Below are 19,101 nucleotides of genomic sequence, written 5' to 3' on the forward strand. Positions count from 1 at the left end.
TCCACTATGATGAAAAGGACATTTTTTTGGTGTTAGTTCTAGAAGGTCTTGTAGGTTTTCATTGAACTATTAGACTTCAGCTTCTTTGGCATTAGTGGTAGGGGCCTTGACTTGGATTATTGTGATGTTGAATGGTTTGCCTTAGAAATGAAGAGAGATCATTCTGTGATTTTTGAGATTGCACCAAAGTACTGAATTTTGTACTCTTTTGTTGACTATGAGGGCTATTCATAAGGGATCCTTGCCCACATTAGTAGATATAATTGTCATCTGAATTAAATTCATCCATTCCTGTCCATTTGTGTTCACTGATTCTTAAAATGTTGATGTTCAATCTTGACATCTGCTGCTTGACCAAGTCCAATTTACTTTGATTCATGGACCTAACATTTCAGGTTTACTGTTCAATATTGTTTTTTACAGCATCTGACTTTACTTTCACCACCAGATACATCCACAACTGTGAGTCACTTCTGCTTTGGCCCAGCCTCTTCAGTCTTTCAGGTGCTTTTTATCCACTCTTCCCCAGTAGCATATTGGACATCTACCAACCTGGTGGGCTCATCCTCAGGTTTCATATCTTTTTGTCTTTTCATAAAGTAGTAATTCTTTATTTCTAGCATTGAGAAAGACACCAGGTACAAAGTAGGTATGAAATAATTCATTATTATTTATTCATTTCCCATTCACTTACTTCTATGCACATGCTTCAAAATGGATCACAGCTTGAAAAAAATGACAAAATCCATTTTGCATTAAATAGAACAAAGATTGGAAATATCTCCATAGGAAATTTGTATCTGAAAAAAATTATTCTCAATTTGCAAATCTGATAGGTGAAAACTTTGGCAAAGAATCAGACATGCAGCCATGGGTTTAGATACTTACCCAAAATTACCTTCTGAACATTCTGAAATTGTCTAATTGCTAATTGCCAATCAAGGGCTGTTTTGTAAGTCTTAATTCCTGCCTTGATCCCAGGAATGTTAGCAGAGTTTTAACTTAAGTCCAGAAATGTAAAACAGTCTCATTTTTGGTATTATATCAGTCTTTAGCAATTTCCATTTTGTTACTTTTTTTCAAAATATATTTTACAGGAAAGAAAATATGGCCAAAGATTATAGCACCCTTTTGTTGATATTCAGTTCAGTTCAGTTGCTCAGTCGTGTCTGACTCTTTGTGACCCCATGCACTGCAGCACGCCAGGCCTCCCTGTCCATTACTCAAACTCATGTCCATTGAATCGGTGATGCCATCCAACCATCTCAACCTCTGTCACCCTCTTCTCTTTCCTTCAACCTTTCCCAGCATCAGGGTCTTTTCAAATGAGTCAGCTCTTTGTATCAGGTGGCCAAAGTATTGGAGTTTCAGCTTCAACATCAGTCCTTCCAATGAATATTCAGGACTGATCTCCTTTAGGATGGACTGGTTGGATCTACTTGCAGTCCCAGGGACTCTCAAGAGTCTTCTCTAACACCACAGTTCAGAGTCCAGAGTGCTCACCATTACACTATGGAACCCCCTCTAACACCACAGTTCAAAAGCATCAATTCTTTGGTGCTCAGCTTTCCTTATAGTCCAATTGTCACATCCATACATGACCACTGGTAAAACCATAGCCATGACTAGACAGACCTTTGTTGGCAAAATAGTGTCTCTATTTTTGAATATGCTGTCTAGGTTGGTCATAGCTTTCCTTCCAAGGAGTAAGCCTCTTTTAATTTCATGGCTGAAGTCACCATCTGCAGTGTTTTTGGAGCCCCCCAAAATAAAATCAGTCACTGTTTCCACTGTTTCCCTATCTATTTGCCATCAGTGATGTGACTGGATGCCATGATCTTAGTTTTCTGAATGTTAATCTTAAAGCCTACCTTTCCACTCTCCTCTTTCACTTTCACCAAGAGGCTCTTTAGTTCTTCTTCACTTTCTACCATAAGGGTGATGTCATCTGCATATCTGAAATTACTGATATTTTTTCCCAGCAATCTTGATTCCAGCTCATGCTTCTTCCAGCCCAGCATTTCTCACGATGTACTCTGCATACAAGTTGCATAAGCATGGTGACAAATACAGCCTTGACGTACTCCTTTTCTCATTTGGAACCAGTCTGTTGTTCCATGTCCAGTTCTAACTGTTGCTTCCTGACCTGCATACAGATTTCTCAGGATGCAGCTGAGGTGATCTGGTACTCCCATTTCTTCAAGAATGTTCCATAGTTCGTTATGATCCACACAGTCAATGGCTTTGGCATAGTCAATAGAGCAAAAGTAGATGTTTTCCTGGAATCTTCTTGCTTTTTTGATGATCCAACAGATGTTGGCAATTTGATCTCTGGTTCCTCTGCCTCTTCTAAGTCCAGCTTGAATACCTGGAAGTTCACGATTCACGTACTGTTGAAGCCTAGCTTGGAGAATTTTGAGCATTACTTTAATAGCATGTGAAATGAGTGCAATTGTGTGGTAGTTTGAACATTCTTTGGCATTGCCTTTCTTAGGGATTGGAATGGAATGAAAACTGACCTTTTCCAGTCAAGTGGCCATTGCTGAGTTTTCCAAATTTGCTGGCATATTGTGCGCAGAACTTTCAGGGCATCATCTTTTAGGATTTGAAATAGCTCAACTAGAATTCCATCACCTTCACTAGCTTTATTCATAGTGATGCTTTCCAAGGTCCACTTGACTTCATATTCTAGGATGTCTAGCTCTAGGTGAGTGACCACACCATTATGGTTATCTGAGTCATTAAGATCTTGTTTGTATAGTTCTTCTGTGTATTCTTGCACCTCTTCTTAATATCTTCTGCTGCTGTTAGGTCCATACCATTTCTGTCCTTTATTGTGCCCATCTTTGCATGAAATGTTCCCTTGGCATCTCTAATTTTCTTGAAAAGATCTCTAGACCTTCCCATTCTATTGTTTTCCTCTATTTCTTTGAATTGATCCCTGAAGAAGGCTTCCTATTTCTCCTTGCTATTCTTTGGAACTCTGCGTTCAAATGGTTATATCTTTCCTTTTCCCCTTTGCCTTTCACTTCTCTTCTATTCACAGCTATTTGTAAGGCCTTGTCAGACAACCATTTGCCTTTTTGCATTTCATTTCTTTGGGGATGGGCTTGATCCCTGCCTCCCCTTGATATTCATTCCCTTGCATATGCCAAGGTTTCCCAGGTTGCTCAGTGGTAAAGAACTCCCTGCCAGTGCAGGAGACATAAGAGACGGCAGCTCAATTCCTGGGTCAGGAAGATCCCCTGAAAGAGGGTATGGCAACCCATTCTAGTATTCTTGCCTGGAGAATCCTGTGGACAGAAGAGCCTGGCAGACTGTAGTACAAATGATTGTAAAGAATCAGGCATGTCTGAAGCAACTCAGCATGCATAGATATGCCAACCTTTTAAACTCATGTTGGTTTTTGCAATCTTCATGTAAAATAAACAAACAAAGGCAAAGTTGTTAAATTTTTGAAATTTTAGGTAAAAGTAATCCAAGTTTCTGTCCAAGGAAAAAGATTAACACCATATTATATATTACCCAGTGAAACAAAGCAACACTGACTTTAAATAAATCATCTAAGACATGATGAACTTGAGCAAATAATAAGTAGCTTCTACCTTCTATTCTGGACACACAATTCAAAAATGTACCTCATTTATGAATGTATTTTAATTCTAATTTTGTGAAGAAGAAAACAAAGCCTTTAAGTTCTTGGTAAGGACTCAGTAAGTTGCACAAATACATGGTCAGTAAGTGCCAGATACTATCTGAAGTCATGATATCTCATTTGAGACATCTAATCTTAACTTTTTTTCTATTCATGCTAGTAAATTTTACCCAAGAAAATTTAAAACCTTTGGATACGAAGGGATATTGGATAGGCCTTTGGATATCAATCCCTATGTTAGTGTTACACTGCAGTTGAGAAAGGATGTTGCAAATGTATTTAAGTTCTCCAATCAGTTAACTTTGAAGTAACCAAAAGAAGGATATCCTGGGTATAAGCTCAGCCTAGTTGTATAAGTCCTAAATCAGTTCAGTTCAGTTCAGTCGCTCAGTCGTGTCTGACTCTTTGCAACCCTATGAATATAAAAGACTAAAATGTTTTCCAGGGGTCCTGGAAGAAGCTAGTCACATTAATTTCTACAGTTATGAAGAAATTAGTCTGCCCAAAACCATAGGATCTTGGAAGAAAATTCTAAAGCTCAGATGACCCCACAGCCCAGACAACCACTTTGATCACAAATTTTGTAAGACTCTGAATAGAGGACTCAGTTAAACTGAACACAGACTTCTGACTCACAGAAACTGGGAGATAATAGACGTCTGTGTGATTTTAAGCTACTGGTTTTGAGGTAATTTGTTATGCACAGTTAGTGGTGATGGTTTTCAGTAGCTCAGTCCAACTCTTTGTGGTCCCATGGACTGCTGCTTGCCAGGCATCCCTGTTCTTCACTAGCTCCTAGAGTTTGCTCAGACTTATGCCCATTGAGTCGATAGTGCCATCCAACCATCTCATGTGCTGTCGCCCCCTTCTCCTCATGCTCTCAATCTTTCCCAGCATCAGGGTCTTTTCCAGTGAGTCAGTTCTCTGCATAAGATGGCTTAAATTTTGGCCCTATTCTATTATGCATAATGGAAAGCTAGTATATTCTAAATACAGATAGTAATGTGATCATTAGATAACTTTCAGAGATGCAGTGGTCTATATTTGTTTTTACTATAACACTTTGAGCACATCTTTTCCATGCTCTGAGCTTAACTCTTCTCATCTACAAAAATAAGAATTGCACTTTAAAATGAATAATATACTCAAAATACCTAGGGAAAATGACACTAATTCCAAGAACTATATTTTAAGAATAGAACATAAGTATAACATAAAGTTGCTATACTTAACTAATTACATTACTGTTTGTCATAGGGTTGGGTTTAAATTATTTCTATTCTCCCTTGATTTCCTTCTTTTCCTGGATTGTAAAACATATTGGGTTAGCCAAAATGTTCATTCAGTTTTTCCAAACATTTTAATGGAAAGACCCAAATGAGCTTTCTGGCCAACCCAATACAAAAGTGTCAAATAGCTAAATTAGGCATTTGGTAATAAGCCTTTGTCACAAGAGAAGTGATCCTTTTAGCACAATTATACTGTGACAATATCAATACTGACAGTGTAACAACACACATTTACTGGTACTTACATCAAAAATAATGTATCAGTTTATTGATATATGTTAATATATGTGATATTTTCCCCTTTCTACTGTTATTTTTGACTTATAGGTGATATATAATATGATGTTAGCTTCAGTTCAATACTATATAAGCTCGAACATTTACTCTCTTTAAGAAATGATCAGCACAATAACTTTAGTAACTATTTGTTGCCAAAGTTATTATAATGTTATTTACCATATTCTTTATGCTGTGCATTACATCCAGTGGCTTATTTATTTTATATATAGAGATTTATACCTCTTAATCCCCTTGGCCTATTTTGTCCATTTTCTGACTCCATACCCCTCCGGCAATCACCTTTTTATTCTCTGCACCCATGCATCTGTTTTTTTTTTTTTCTTTAATTTGTTTATTTTGTTTAGATTCCATATATAGTGAGATTATATGGTATTTCTCTGATAACTTATTTCACTTGGCATAATACCTTCTAGATTCATCAATGTTGTAACAAAGGGCAAATTTTGATTTTTTATGACTAATATTCTCATGTGTGTATGTGTGTGTGCACGTGCATATGTAACATTTTATTTATTCTTTCATCTAATGATGCACATTTATGTTGTTTCCATATTTTGGCTACTGTAAATAAGGCTGCAATAAACTGGGGTGAATATATCTTTTCAAATCAGTGTTTTATTGTATTTAGGTAAATATACAGAAGTTAAATTGCTGAATTCTATGACAGTTATATTTTAAATTTTATGAGAAATATCTATAATATTTTTCCATTATCACTGTACCAATTTACAGTCTCAGCAATAGTGCATGGGAGTTCCCTTTTCTCCATATTCTCTACACTTGTTATTTGTTGTCTTTCTGGTGGTAGCCATTCTGACTGGTGTGAGGTAGTACCTCATTATGGTTTTGATATACATTTCCATGAAAATTGGTAATGATGAATATTTTTTGTGTCTATTGGCCAACTGTATGCTTTCTTAGAAGAATGTCTATTCATGTCCTCTGCTCATTTTGAAGTTGGAGAGTTAGTGCTAAAAAGCCCATCTGCCAATGAAAGAGACATAAGAGATGTGGGTTTGATCCTTGGGTCAGAAAGATTCCCTGGAGGAGGACATGGCAACCCACTCCAGTATTCTTGCTTGGAGAATCATATGGACAGAAGAGCCTGGCTAGGTTTAGCCCACAAAGAGTCAGACACAACTGAAGTGACTTAGCATGCACACAGTATTTTGACACCAAATTGTATGAGCTTATTTTTTATTTTGAACAGTAACCATTTATCATATATATTATTTGCAAATATCTTCCCCCTTTCAGTAGGCTGCCTTTTTGTCTTGTAGTTTTCTTCATTGTTTGAAGCTTTTCAGTTTGATATAGACCCATTTGTTTATTGCTTGTTTGTTTGTTTTGTTTGGTTCTCTTAGTTGAGGAGACAGGTCCAAAAAAATATTGCTAAGAATCTATGTCAAAGAGCACATTGCCTATTTTTTCTAGTTTTATAGCTTCAGGTCTTACATTTAAGTCTTTAATTTATGTTGAGTTTATTTTGTATATTATCTGAGAAAGTAGTCCAGTTTGAGTCTTTGCATGTATCAGTCCTCTTTTCCCAACACACTTACCAAAGGGACTATCTTTTCCCCATTGTATATTGTTGCCTCCCTTTTCACAGAATAATTGACCAGAGAAACATGGGTTTATTTCTGGGCTATTCTATCCCACTGATCTTTGTGTCTGTTTCATGCACCAGTACCTTGTTGATCACTGTGGCTTTATAGTCTATGGTAACAATAACCCTGTGTACGAGACAGCAAAAGAGACACTGATGTATAGAACAGTCTTATGGACTCTGTGGGAGAGGTAGAGGGTGGGAAGATTTGGGAGAATGGCATTGAAACATGTATAATATCATGTATGAAACGAGTCGCCAGTCCAGGTTCGATGCACGATACTGGGTGCTTGGGGCTGGTGCACTGGGATGACCCAGAGGGATGGTATGGGGAGGGAGGAGGGAGGAGGGTTCAGGATGGGGAACACATGTATACCTGTGGTGGATTCATTTCGATATTTGGTAAAACTAATACAATATTGTAAAGTTTAAAAATAAAATTTAAAAAAAAATCAGAAAACATGATACCTGCAGGTTCTTTCTTTTCTCAAGAATGCTTTGACTATTTTCTAAACAATTTTATAGATTTTCTATACAATCTATACATTTTATATAAATTTAATACAATTTTTTCTCCTGTGAAAAAAAGTTATTGATATTTGGATAGGAATTGCATTGAATCTTTTTTTTTTTTAACTTTACAATATTGTATTGGTTTTGCCATACATTGACTTGAATCCACCATGAGTGTACATGTGTTTGTTCCCCATCATTGAATCTTAAGATCACCTTGTGTAATATGATCATTTTAACAATGTTAATTCTTCCAATCTATAAGTATAATATATATTTCCCACTTGTTTGTGTTGTCTGCAATTTCTTTATCAGTTTTACACTTTTCAGAGTACAAGTATTTTACCTCCTTGGTTAAATTTATTCTAAGGTATTTTATTTTTTGGCTGTGAGTGTAATCTTAATTGTTTGTTGAACTGAGATTAATTGAGATTGTTTTCCTAATTTCTCTTTCTGACCATTTGTTATTATTGTATGTATACATAATAGATTTCTGTATATTAGTTTTGTATTGTGAAACTTTATTAAATTCATTTATTACTTCTACTAGTTTTTTGGTGTTAACATTAGGAATTTGTGTACATAGTATCATGACATCTTCAAACAGTGACAGTTTTACTTTTTCTTTTCCAAAACAAATTCTTTTTGTTAGTTTTTCTTGTCTGATTCCTGTGGCTAGGACTTTCTACATTATGAAGCATTAAGAAGGCAAGAGTGAGTATCCTAGTCTTGTTTCTGATCTTAGAGGAAATGCTTTCAGCTTTTCATCAGTGAGTATTATGTTAGCTGTGGTTTTCTCATATACAGCCTTTAATATGTTGAGGTATGTTCCCTCTATGGGGCTTCTCTGGTGGCTCAGTTGTAAATGGTCTGCCTGCAGTGCAGGAGAAGCAGGAGATGCAGGTTCAATCCTTGCATCAGGAAGATCCCCTAGAGGAGGAAATGCCAACCCACACAAGTATTCTTGCTTGAAGAATCTCATGGGCAGAGGAGCCTGGTAGGCTACAGTCCATGGGGTCACAAAGAGACATGACTAAAGTGACTGAGCTTGGTCCTTCTATACTTAACTATCTTGAGAGTTTTCATCATAAATATATGCTGAATTTTGTCAAAATCTTTTTCTGCATCTATTGAGATAGTATATACATTTTATTCCTTAATTTGTTATTGTGTGTCACTCTGATTGATCTGTATTTCTCAAACCATCCTTGCATTCTCTGCAATAAATATCATTTGATCATGGTGTATGGGGATTCCATGGTGGCTCAGATGGTAAAGAGTCTGCCTGCGATGTGGGAGACCTAAGTTCGATCCCTGGGTCAGGAAGATCCCCTGGAGAAGGAAATGGCAACCCACTCCAGTATTCTTGCCTGGAAAATTCTATGGATGGAGGAGCCTGGAGGGTTATGGTCCATTGGGTCACAAAGAATCAGACACAACTGAGTGACTTCACTTCACTCACATGGTGTATGACCCTCTTAACATACTACTGAATTTGGTTTGCTAATATTTTTTTAATATCTTTATATTCATGCTTATCAGTGATATTGGCCCATACATTTTTTTTGTGTGTGGTGTCTTTATTATATTTTGATATCAAGTTAATGCTGGTCTTGTGAAATTAGTTCAGAAGCTTTCCATTCTATTTAATTTTTTGGAATAGTTTTAGAAGGATAGGTTTTAATTCTTTAATGTTTGATAGAATTCATCCATAAAATCATTTGGTCTTGGATTTTTATTACTTAGGAGTTATTATTATTACTGATTCAGTTTACCAGAGTCAGTCTGTTCATAGCTCAGAGTCTTTGTACTCCACCATCTTGGTCATAATTCCTTTAGTGATAATATTCTGATTATAGTGTAAATATTAAAAATAGAAGGTGGAAAATCCAGGATGAAGACCAATTGAGTTGTCTATAGGCCTTAATAAAGATAGTGATGAATTAAACAGAATTAAACCAACAGCATTATGAGTGGGAAAATGAGTATAACTCCAAAGGCAACTGTGAGATTAGACTGATTGGATTTGAGTTTGATTAACCAATAGGGAAGACCTATAGGGAAAGAAAGTGAGGGTGGTGCTTAAGTTTCCATCTTGAGAGGAATTAAGAAAGATCAAAGACGTCAGAAAAGGATTCCAATTAGTAGCATGGAAAAAAGATCATCTTTATTTCTTCGTTGAAAAGACTGATTGCCTGGGAACTTTCACATTTGTCTACCAGAGAATTGAAGGTGTGTGTCCAAAACTCCGTCTTTCCTGGTGGTTCAACAGTAAGAAATCTATCTACAGTGCAGGAGATGGGTTCAATATCTAGGTCTGGAAAATCCCCTGGAGGAGGGCATGGCAACCCTTCCCAGTATTCTTGCCTGGAGAATCTCATAAACAGAGAAACCTGGCAGGCTACAGTCCATAGGCTTGCAAATAACTATACATGACTGAAGTGACTTAGCATGCATGCATGTACATCCAAAACTCTGGAAATATATCTGAGTTGAAAAAACTATCTGAAAATCATCAGGATTTGGACAATGATTAAAATCAAAAAAGTTGATTGGATTGTGCATGAAGAATAAATCATATGAAAAGAATGCTGAAGCCAGTATCCAACTTTGACAAATGGGCAAAGGAAGAGTAGACTGCTAAGGACCTGAGGGGAAAGAAAATAAAGACAATGTCTTTTCACAGAAGTCAAGACAAAGGACAGTTTCAAGGGAAAAAAACTTTTGACAGTTTCAAATGCTGCTGAAAGACTTAGTAAGGACAGGAATATTGTTGCATTTGGCCTTTGACTTATTTGAAGATCTTCTTGTTATAAATAAATAAACATTATCTCTTAACAATACATCTATAATTTATGTGGCAGAGCTGTTTAGCTTCTGAAAATACTGTTTTTCTGTAGTTTATGAACATAACTAGCACATTCAAATTTCTCTTCCAGTTGGATACAGCTATGGACAAGTTGTAACAAAAATAAAATCAAGTCACCAAGAAAATTAGCAAAAGCCACATATTCATGATTTTGCATTGTAGGGGAATCCATCTGCCATCATTTTAGTTTAAACAAAGTTTAAAAAATGTTTGAAAGGAGTATGGGTTTATAGTGTCTGAACTGAACTGACAAACAACAAATGTTTATTTCTCACAGTTCTAGAAGCTGGAATGTCCAAAATCAAGATGCTAGCAGATGTGGTTGCTGATGAAGGTCCAGTTCCTGCCTTGTAGACTGTTGCCTTCTCTCTGTGTGCTCATATGGCCCACTTAGGTGTGTGTTCATGGAGAGAGGAAGAGCAAGCAAGCTCTCTTCATTGTGTGTGTGTTTTCTTATAAATGCACCGATCCATGATGGAGGCTCCACCCTCATGACCGCATCTAAGCCAAATTACCAGGACTTCCTGGTGGTCCGCTGCTTAAGACACTGTGTTCCTAAGGCAGGGGGCCCAGGTTGAATCCCTGGTTGGGGAACTAAGATCCCACATGCCACACAGTGCATCCAAACATATAAATAAAAATAAAAGACACCAATTTCAAGTATTAATAAATAATAAATCTAATTACCTCCTGATAGGGGTTAGGACTTTCACCTAGGAATTTTGCAAGGGAAAAATGCATTCGGTTCATAATATACAGTAAAAAGAGAAAACTTTTGAGGCAGTTTCTGCTTAGCAAGAATCTTATTACAGTGAATCCCCTACATATGAACCTTCAAGTTGCCAACAGTCACATAAGTTAGTTCACGTGTCTGGGGTACACTGCCACATGCATGCATCCTCTAAAAGTGGTTGTGCTTTTGTGTACTTTATTGTACAGTACTGTATAGAATATGGGAGAAGGCAATGGCACCCCACTCCAGTACTGTTGCCTGGAAAATCCCATGGATGGAGGAGCCTGGTAGGCTGCAGTCCATGGGGTCGCACAGAGTCGGACACGACTGAAGCAACTTAGCAGCAGTATAGAATATACTACAATATCTTTGAAACCCACAATATATCTGAAGGCAAGCATAAAAGCAGTTGTTATGTTATGTAGCTGTATCTCCTATTGCTGAAGATCCTTTAGCTCTACCATCCACCACTTCTCCTCCCTTCCCCAGTCAGTAACTCTTGCTTGTTCACTACCTGCCAGCCCCTGGATGCCCATTGCTGTACTTAACAAGGTAGTGTACTGTAAGATTAAAAATGTATCCTTTATTTTTGTGTGTTTGTTTTTTATGTATTATTTGTGTGAAAAATATTATAAACCTAGTACAGTAAAGTACTATATAGCCAATTGTGCTAGTTGGGTACCTAGGCTGACTTTGTTGGGCTTATGAACAAATTCACCTTTGAATATGCCCTCAGAACAGAACTCATTTGTATGTAGGGGACTTCCTATAGTGTGGAATTTGGAATCCAGGGACAGCTTCTAATTTGCCGTCCAGTACATTTGAGACTCCTTGCTTTGTTGTAAGGTGTTAGCAAGCAATTTGGGGGATTTCAGAAGAAGAAGAGGCAGATAGCTGTCTGTGGATGATCATTTCCTGAACTGAGTAAAGATCTATGTGTTTCTCTTTTGCAGGTAAACTGTCATGGTGGTCCTTAAGGAGACTGGGGATTGATTAGCTGGCAGGATAAGCAGGTTTTTGGTTCTAACCAATAGTAGGACATGAACTAAAGTGAAGCACTGCTTTCTAGCTTGGCTCATGAAAGCTCCCAGGCATGTTCTTCCACATTCTTGCATTTTTTGGCTTTTGCCTTTGCTCTCTTACAGTGAAACCATTGTACAAGACAAGTCCATTTGGATACTTGAATCAACACCTGAATTCAAAAGCCCAATTAGGAATATCACTTTGGGAGAAATAAACTTCTATTATGTTACTCATTTGGGCATGGAAATTCATCTATTTTCATTGGCTACATTTTTATAAAATATCTTATAGTGTTTTTTCCCCCATCTTTAGTTTCTCTTTACTCTTTAAAATGTCTGTAGTAAGCATGTATAACAAGGAACAATAGATTATAAAATCTGAAAAGAAGTTCACATGGAAAAGCTACTTAACATCATTAAGTTCTCATTTCTTCATTCTTCATATATTAAAAAGAGGAAATTTGATTTTTCACATTCCTCTCTCTAGGATAGTGTATGGTTTATAACATCAGTTACCCAAATCAAAGTGTAGAATATGTTACTTTTCTTGATGATTATAAACATTAAGTGAAAAAAAAAATGTAAGAGAAAGACTTTGTTTTAAAAGGAAAAAGCTATACAGGGGTTGCTGTATAAGTTGTGGGTGCTACATTTCCCCCTCCCAGTAACAACCAGTCCTACTAAGTGGGTAAAGCTATTCTGAAAGAAGTATGTATGATGGAGAAGTTGCAGTCTTTGCTCTTTATATCATGTTTCCATTTTCACTTTTCATAAGTTTTAGGAACAGCAAGCCATTTTATTTTATTGATATAAATTGCAGATTTATTGGTAGCAATATCTCTTTTATTTTTCTTTGTATCTCCTTCAAAATCTGGCACATTTATGCAAATACATGATTTCCTTCATATATTTTGTCCAAATAACTTGAATTTAAGCATATCTAAAACTCAGGACCATTTTTCAATTGTTAATAAATCACCTCATAATTAAATTATCAATTTACTTCCAGTTCAAAGATTAAATTCCAAAAGTCCCATTTATCTCTTCAAACATTTCAACAGGTATATACCAGTTGCCAGAATCTATCAACAATAAATTGTACAGGTCCATATAATGTCAGTGATTATAAAAAAAAAGCATCTTCTACTTATTCATTGTTTGTTGTTGCTGTTGTTTAGTCACTAAGTTGTGTCAGACTCTTTGTGAACCCATGGATTGTAGCCTGCCAGGTTCCTCTGTCTACAGGGTTTTCTAGGCAAGAATACTGGAGTGGGTTGCCATTTCCTTCTCCAGAGGATTTTCCAGACTCAGGAATTGAACCCAGGTCTCCAGCTTGGCAATCAGATTCTTTACCACTGAGCCACCTGGGAAGCCCAACTTAGTCATTAAATAAGGTTTATAGAATACCTACTATATCAAAAACTCTCTTATGGAAACTAGAAATTTAACAATGAACAAAAATGGCCCAAATCTTGCCCCACTCTTTGCTTCACTTAAATTTGCTTCTTAAAAGATGTCATTGCCAGAAAAGTTCTGTGGGGAGACATCACCCTCTGGATGTGACAGTGGATATAGTGAGTCTTACAGAAATGACATAACTTGCTCCATGTCATTCTCTAAGTGACAGATCCTTGTGATTCCATCAAGGCACATCCTAGTTTCAAAGCCAGATCTCTTTGTATTGTGCTCATTGTCAACATACAGAGATGACTGAACATTATAAAGAAGACTTTAGTAATAACATACTGCATTATACTCCAGATTAGTTGGCAATATTTGCTGTTGATGAATGTTCTCATCCCCTGAAACTATTGTTTCCTTGTTTAATAGATTTACAGGTTTGCATTCCTGGCTGCATTTAACTGCCTCAATTTTTAGTTGTTAAGATTCTTCACAATACATTCTTTCTTTTTTCTTGTATACAACTTCTTCCTGGTGGAGTTAATCTACCTGTGTATTGTTAATTATTATGTATATAAGGATGGAATCCAAATCTATTAGCCAACATGTCAGAAACAAAAACTTAATTGAAAAAAAGAAATTTTGCTTTTTTTGGAAATGAAGCCCAAGACACAGATTCAAGAAGCACTTGAATCGTGTTCTGTTGGGCCAAAAAATGGAGAAAACTTATAAAGGCAAAAACCTCAAGACCACAGTCACTTACATGAGCTATGTATCAAGAATTATAATTGGACCTGGAAATAAGTAGAGTATGTGCTAAGTTGCTTCAGTTGTATCTGTATCTTTTCGACCCCATGGAGTGAAGCTCACCAGGCTCAAGAATACTGAAGTAGGTTGCCATGTCCTTCTCCAGGGGGTCTTACAGACCCAGGGGTTGAACCCGTATCTCTTATGTCTCCTGCATTGGCAGACAGGTTCTTTACTACTAACGCCATCTGAGATTGGTTGGTAATCAAAATAGTTGCATAGTTACAAGAGGAACAGACTTGAGACCACTAGGTTGTGGCAAGGTGTTATTTTATAAGCTGCTGGTATCCAGTGGACCTAATAGAGCATAAGATATTAAGAAGAGGTGGCAAGAATACACAGAACAACTATACAAAAAAAGATGTACAGGACCCAGATAATCACAACGTGTAATCACTCAGCCAACAGCCAGATATCCTAGAATGTGAAGTCAAGTGGGCCTTAGGAAGCATCACTATGAACAAAGCTAGTGGAGGTGATGGAATTCCAGTTGAGCCACTTCAAATGATAAAAGATAATGCTGTGAAAGTTCTGCACTTAATATGCCAGCAAATTTGGAAAACTCAGCAGTGGCCATGGGACTGGAAAAGGTCAGTTTTCATTCCAATCTCAAAGAAAGGCAATGCCAAAGAATGTTCAAAGTACTGCACAATTGCACTCATCTCACAGGCTACAAAAGTAATGCTCAAAATTCTCCAAGGCAGGCTTCAACAGTACATGAATCATGAACTTCCAGATGTTCAAGTTGGATCAAAAGGCAGAGGAACCAGAGATCAAATTGCCAACATCCGCTGGATCATGGAAAAAGCAAGAGAGTTCCAGAAAAACATCTATTTCTGCTTTACTGACTATGCCAAAGCCTTTGACTGTGTGGATCACAACGAACTGTGGAACATTCTTAAAGAGATGAGAATACCAGATATCTGAGCTGCCTCTTGAGAAATCTGTATGCAGGTCAGGAAGCAACAGTTAGAACTGGACATGGAACAACAGACTGGTTTCAAATAGGGAAAGGAGTATGTCAAGGCTGTATATTGTCACCATGCTTATTTAACTTATATTCATGAGAAACGCTGGACTGGATGAAGCACAACCTGGAATCAAGATTGCTGGGAAAAATGTCAATAACCTCGGATATGCAGATGACACTACCTTATGGCAGAAAGTGAAGAAGAACTAAAGAGCCTCTTGATGAAAGTGAAAGAGGAGAGTGAAAAAGTTGGCTTAAAGCTCAACATTCAGAAAACGAAGATCATGGCATCTGGTCCCATCACTTGATGGCAAATAGATGGGGAAACAATGGAATCAGTGTCAGGCTTTATTTTTCTGGGCTCCAAAATCACTCAGATGGTGATCGCAGCCATGAAATTAAAAGACGCTTGCTCCTTGGGAGGAAAGTTATGACCAACCTAGACAGCATATTAAAAAGCAGAGACATTACTTTGCCCACGAATGTCTGTCTACTCAAAGCTATGGTTTTTCCAGTAGTCATGTATGGATGTGAGAATTGGACTATAAGCAAAGCTGAGCACCGAAGAATTGATGCTTTTGAACTGTGGTGTTGGAGAAGACTCTTGAGCATCCCTGGGACTGCAAGGAGATCCAACCAGTCCATCCTAAAGGAGATTAGTCCTGAATATTCATTGGAAGGACTGATGTTGAAGCTGAAACTCCAATACTTTGGCCACCTGATGGGAAGAACTGACTCATTTGAAAAGACCCTGCTGCTGGGAAAGATTGAGGGTAGGAGGAAAAGAGGACAACATAGATTGAAATGGTTGGATGGCATCACTGATTCAATGGATATGAGTTTGAGTAAACTCAAGGAGTTGGTGATCGACAGGGAGGCCTCGCATGCTGCAGTCCCTGGGGTTGCAAAGAGTCGGACACGACTGAGCGACTGAACTGAACTGAACTGACCCTTGGATTTGGTATAGTTCACAGAAAATGCCAGTTCTCCATGCTATAAGTACCTGTCTGAGGCCAGATCCTCAATTCTATTCCAGCTCTGTTTTGTACACCTGAACTGTACTTGCAGGGTTATCTAAGCTCTGACTACTCTTCTAGATATCAAACACATCTATTGAAAAGACTACTAGATATCTAGATATCTCTACTTAGATATTTCTGAGACATATCAAGCGCATTTTATAAAAACAATTCTGTTACTACATCTCACTACTCTCACAGCTACCACCACACACACACATACACACATACATAAACCCAGAGACTCATATGCACATACACACACTGAGAGACACACACCCACATGAACTATTATTCTTCTATATACTCAAAGGGCATGGTATCACTATCCATCCAGTTGTTGAAGGCAATAAAAATTATAATATGAGCATGTTTCTTTTCTTACAGCCCTTGCATAGTCATACCAATGTTATTAAATATTTCTCAAGCACAGCCACTCTCTCCTTTTCCATTCCTACCTCAGACTCACTGTTCTATGGACTATAGAGTTAGTTATGGGCAAAGTTCTCACTCAGTGGATCTAATTTTGCTCAGAAGGTGCTGATTTCACTGTAGTTCATCTGAATGTCTGTGATGGTCTGCTACAACATCTCAGAGTCTGACCTACAGCTCTGATTGCAGTCAGACTTGATGAGGCTCTCATATGTAAGTGAGCTGAGAGACTTGGGCCAATCAGACCTGATAAATGACCCAAAGACTCTGATGCCAGAAGATTCTTAATGAGGTGAGTAGGGATGGGTGATGTTTAGTCACCAGAAACATCTTAATTAATGATCTAAAAGTGGAAGAAAACAATGCATCCAACAATTTACTGATGATAACAAATTGAGAAATATTGGACATGCTATTATGAGTCTAACATTCAAAAGGGATTTATATGATTAGACAAAATTTTAGAAAATGGCTCAACTCTTGCATTTGCAATGTAATATGGCTCTGAGAGGCAGACAATAGAATAACATTATGTAAAGCAGATCCCCAAGATGAGACATTCAAAAGAACAAGTGTGAATTCTTTAATTTTGTCTGATTTTTCAACTAATCATCATACTATTTACATTTTTTTCAGAACAAATAAAAATTAAAATAACCGTGGCTCAGGAAATTGAATTAAAGTCATAGCTATTCAGTGGCAGAGGTGGTATTATAATATTGATTGCTTAATTAATGCTCTAGAATTATTGCACATGATAACAAATCTGGAGGAAACAGCTTAGAAAACCAAAGATCAATATTTACAATTATCTTTGCTCCATTTTTTAAATTGTCTTTTACTTACAGTACTTTACTGGGTACTGTACATTTCATATTCCAAATTAAATCCATTTTCTTGGACTACTCAGATGCACTGAGTTGCCTGATCATCACAGGAGAGTCAACCATATGAATGCAGTAGGAAGATTAGTGCCATCCCTGAAAATGCCCGCCCCTGATTCCCAGAACCTGTCAATATGTTAGGTTACATAGCAATAGGGACTTTGTAGATGTGATTAAGGTTACAGACTTTGAGATGGGATGATTATCTTGGATTATTTAGGTACAATAAAATCACATGAGTCCTTAAAAACAGCAGTCTGCAGTCACACAGATGAAGGGGAAAAGTGGGGTAGAAATATTCCACCAGTGTTCTTGGGGCCACAAGCCCAAGAGGGTGGCTTCTAGAGGTTGATTGTGATGCCCAGGTGACAGCCAGCTTGGAAAAGCAGAGTGAATTCTGCCAACAACCTGCATGAACCTGAAAGTGGACTCTCTCACATGGTCTCTAGTAAGGAATGTAGCCCTGCCTACACCGTTATTTTGGCCTGTGATGTTCTATATGAAATAGGCAGTCAAACTGGGCTGTATATGGACTTAGAATCTATGTAACTGGGATACAGTAAAAGGGTGCTATTTTCAGTCACTAAATTTGTGATAAATTGTTACAGCAGTGGTAGGCAACCAAAACCTTAAACCAAAGAAATAGGACAATAAATGGAAGTTTAGACACAGAAAAAATATCAACTAGTCACATATATATAGGCTAGAAATCAATCAGGTCTCAAAAGAATGATTTTTCCCTTGAAGTTAGATAGTGTTCAAAATTGTTCACGTTCAGCTTTTTAGTCTGGTCATTTATAAATGTTGGACTTCTATACATTTTAAAAAATTGGACATATTAATGTCAAAACTATTACGTGTTTTAAAAAAAGATCTGATTACAAAGAAGTGTGCAAATTTAGAGTTTTTTTAATCATCTGCATGCCTGATTTACAGAGTAAGCAAGGCAATTTATACCAGATATGTTACTATATATTTATATTTACTGCTTCTTTTATTTGTTCTTTTTTTCCTTTTTCGGTTGTGCTGCATGGCTTAGGGGATATTAATTCACCAGCTAAGGACTGAACCTCAGACCACTGCAGTGGAAGCATTGAGTCCTAACCACTAGACCACCAGGGAATTCCCTATTTGTTCATTTGAATAGATATTATATTATCATAGTTAAAAAAAGTTTCCCTCTGTTATTTCTATGTGAGCAGATCTTTCCCATCCCAAACAGGTAATCACACTTTTGTATTCATATGTGTCCATCTAGAGATTTTATGCAAAAATATCTATGTAAATACTAATATATCTTAACCTCCTTTTAAATCGCATTTTTAACATTATGCTCATCAATCTATACCTTATATATATATAAATGTCTTGTGTATATATGTATATATATGCACATACACATATATTCATATATATTATACATATATATACATATGTATATGTATATCCCTGGAGAAGGGAATGGCAACCCACTCCAGTATTCTTACCTGGTGAATCCCATGGACAGAGGAACCTGGTAATCTACAGTCCATAACAGTCCATAGTCCAGGGTCTCAAAGAGTCAGACATGACTGAGAGACTAATTCATATATATATATACA

The sequence above is a fragment of the Bison bison genome, unplaced genomic scaffold (genome assembly GCF_000754665.1).
Source record: "Bison bison bison isolate TAMUID 2011002044 unplaced genomic scaffold, Bison_UMD1.0 scf7180017864471, whole genome shotgun sequence".
Classification (NCBI taxonomy): domain Eukaryota; kingdom Metazoa; phylum Chordata; class Mammalia; order Artiodactyla; family Bovidae; genus Bison; species Bison bison.